This window comes from Manis pentadactyla, chromosome 10, assembly GCF_030020395.1.
Source record: "Manis pentadactyla isolate mManPen7 chromosome 10, mManPen7.hap1, whole genome shotgun sequence".
NCBI lineage: Eukaryota > Metazoa > Chordata > Mammalia > Pholidota > Manidae > Manis > Manis pentadactyla.
Window position 1 is genome coordinate 48,555,498 of NC_080028.1, and position 3,941 is coordinate 48,559,438.

General features: G+C 35.5%; 1 pseudogene; it reads left to right on the forward strand.

The window, feature by feature from the left end:
• Positions 1-338: 338 nt before the first annotated feature.
• LOC130685143 (olfactory receptor 6C2-like) lies at positions 339-1,274 on the forward strand (annotated as a pseudogene).
• The last annotated feature ends 2,667 nt before the right edge of the window (positions 1,275-3,941 follow it).

Consider the following 3,941-nt stretch of genomic DNA (forward strand, 5'->3'; position numbering starts at 1 on the left):
AATATTGATGGCATTGTAATGCATTGCCAATAAAACCTATATAGAATATAAACAAAAATTTAAAATAAATTTAGAAAAATGCAATGGAAATATAGAATCTACAAATTATTGCATTGTGGCATAGTTAAATTGATCTATAAGAAATTTCAAAAACTACAAAACGATACAACCTAAGTCCACCAATACATTAACATTAATTTTGAAATTAAAAAATAAATTTCTTGTGAACCAGTTATCTGTGTGTCATTGTTGATCGCTACTGAACTTTGACATCCCTATATTCTAATAACATAACTGATTTTTTTCATGAAAACTGGACAAAAATCAGAAGATACATTATGGGAAACCACACAGTAACAGCATTCATTCTACTTTGACTGACAGATGATCCACACCTTCAGGGTCTGCTTTCAATATTTCTATTTTTTGCCTACTTATTAAGTGTAACTGGGAACCTGACTATCATCTTACTTATGTTAGTAGACTCTCATCTTAAAATACCAATGTACTTTTTTCTACAAAATTTTTCCTTCTTAGAGATCTTGTTCACATCAGCTTGTATTCCTAGATACTTATATAACCTATCAAAAGGGGACAAGACTATTACCTACTGTGCTTGTGCCATGCAAGCATTTTTTACTGATCTTTTTGGAGTAACTGAATTTTTTCTCCTGGCCTCCATGTCCTATGACCGCTACGTGGCCATCTGCAAACCCCTGCATTACATGACCATCATGAGCAGCAGAGTCTGCAGAAGATTCATCCTTTCCTGTTGGATGGCTGGCTTGTTAATCATACTCCCACCATTTAGCTTGAGCCAAAAGCTGGAATTCTGTGACTCTAATATCATTGATAGCTTTCTCTGCGATGTATCTCCCTTCCTGAAGATTTCATGCTCAGACACGTGGGTCATTGAGCAGATGGTTATAGTCTGTGCTGTGTTGACCTTCATCACAACTCTTCTTTGTGTAGTGCTCTCCTATGTATATATAATCAAGACTATTGTAAGATTCCCTTCTGCCCAGCAAAGGAAAAAAGCCTTTTCTACCTGTTCTTCCCACATGATTGTGGTTTCCATCACCTATGGAAGCTGTATCTTCATCTATGTCAAACCTTCAGCAAAAGAATCAGTGGCTATTAATAAGGCTGTAATAGTACTAATTACTTCCATTGCTCCTATGTTGAACCCCTTCATTTACACCTTGAGAAATAAGCAAGTAAAACAAGCCTTCAATGACTCAATCAAAAGAATCACCCTAGTCTTTAAGAAGTAAAGGAAGGCCAAAGTTACTATTCAAGTATCTCATAAGAGATTGGCTTTCCAGAGCATACATCATTAAGTTCCTAAAATAATTTGCTTCCTCCTAATCTCCAGCACTTCCCTTACTTAATAAGGTTACTTCTTGCAAACCTCTTTTACTGATGTTATGTTAATAGTTTTCTATGAGGGACAAATATTCCACACCATATCCAGCCTTACAGAAAGTGTAAACAAAAAAAATTTTTTAAGGCAAAATGTAAATATTAATAAAATATTAGATTTGCAATAAAACAAGTAATAATGCTCATTTTGACTATTTTATCCATAGCTTCTCAAAATATCTCTTGATTGAATAAAGACACATTTATTAATGTTGAATAACTGAAATAAGACACAGAACAAAACTTAGAATAATCCTGTCCACATGTAGCATATATCACAGAACAAATGTATATATAGTGTTAAAATAAATTAGCATCACTGTTAGAATCATGAGACAAAGTTTACATGCAAGACAATTGAAAGAACAACTCATGAAAATTATATATAGCTTATGCAGAATTTATAAGGATGAAATTATTAAAATCACAAGTAAGTTTCATAAATAAAAGCTCTTCTCAAAAGGCGTAAGAAGTCATTTTTTAAAAGACAAAAATGAGGAATTAATGTGATTTATTGGTAATGCAAAAAGCATCTAAAAACCTGAAGCAGTGATTGAATCTTCAAATCCAAACTGTAACCTAAGTTAGCAAGCAGGCAACAGCAAATCAAAGAAAACTTGATGTAATCATGGAAAAATTATGAAAAACCAACAAAAATACATGGTATCTCAGCCAATGTAATACATTCATAATTAACACAACATATACATTGCAGGACTAAAATTGCACCAATTTTGGTTGATTAGGAGCTATAAGCCCAACAAAATAAAAATGTTAATTTTTTTTAGATTATCCTATGAACAAACACAGACCAGAAAGAAGGTGAACCCAACAGCACAGCACAAATGTCATTTAAAAGAGTATTAAAAATTCGATTCACTCTGAATACCTTACAGTGAAGGGCTTTTCAGGACAATGCTCCTTCCTAGAACAAGACTCTGCACTCAAGTAGACAGGACAGGCAGTGGGGAGAAGAAAGCTGTCCGTGCTCTCAGAGAGTTCCTTCTAATAGAGAAAGAATTCTCTTGCAGCTAATGCGCTAACAGTTCCATTATCATTTCTCCCATCTTTTCTGATGTATTGTCTCTAAAATTCTCCTGGTCCAAAATTGTCCACTAACTTGGGCCCCTTTTTCAAACCTTCCCACGTTTTCTTCCCTAGCCTCTTTTGCTGAAACCCTGATTTGATAGTCCTCTGAATTGCCGCTTGTCATGTAGTGGCATTTTTTATAGTTCAACGTTTTTCTCTGTTGCTTTTGATTTAATTTTCAGCTTTCTAAAAGCTTGCAGGCAACCCCAGACCTGCCACGTACCACAGAGGGACTGGAAGCTGCTCTGAGTCTGTTGCAGGAGTCAGGGCCCAGATGCTCAGCTTGGACAGTGATTAGCATGGTTCTAGGCCTCCTGCAGTTTTCAGTTCTGGGGGTCCCTTTACGGAGTCTTCTCATGCTCCTCAAAATGTCCAAGAGCTAATAATACATTAATGTGAACAGCTGATATATTTTGTGTAGTTTTTCTGTGCTTTTCATAGGACTAAGCACTTTTTTCATCACTAAGTCTTATTTCATCTCCACAATGACTGCCGGGACATATAAATTTCATCCTTGTTTTTAAAAATGAAGGAAATGAGTTGGGGGAGTTCCTTGAGACTTCATTTAAAACCAAGGTATGACTCAACTGCTCTACTTATTCAAGTCATGCTTTTCTCAAAATCCTTAAAAAGTTTAAGAGACTTCCCTCTTTTTAACTAATACACCAGCACACTGAGGAAATAGTCTCCTATTTGTATAATAACAACTCATAAGCAAAGTGTGGAAATCTTTCATTATATTCAGAGAAGGGGATTAGGAAATTACGGAAAAAGAGACAGCATTTCAATTGGTTAGACTCTCAAATTTATTCCATCTTCTCAGATAAGGTTTATACTATAAATATATATGTGTGTATATTTTTATATATTTACATTTAAATACATAAAAAATATAGAATATAGATGAATATGCAATATATTTATAGATATATTTATTTACATGTATTAGAATAAAATATAAATCAGTGGTTTCTGGAAAAGATGCTAGGAATGTTCCCTAGATAAACTCCCTTAGGAGACAGATGAATTCCTGCTCAAATTACTGTGCAAATGCTGTAAATTAAAAGTCAGTGAGTGGAATTTCTGGTGAGTTTCACTGTAGTTTACATTATATGTCCTGCCTCCAAAAGCACAAACACATACACACTCCTAGAACATCTGCAGTTAGATGAAGCCCGTAGGAGATGCTGCAGCACCCTGTCCATACTGTCTCCCCCTTCCTGCTGTGGTGTACACCTGCCTGACTTCTAACTACCAGGAGGCTCAGAAGACCAGGGTCTTATTTTCTGGCCACAGAGGCCTATTGTGCCCATTTGTGAGGCAGGCCAGAAGTGCCCCAAATCAAGACCCCTCAGAAGCAGCACTCATCCAATGACTGAGATGAATTAATACATAGATGTCCCTTCTCCCTTGTCAAGTGGAAGAACTCT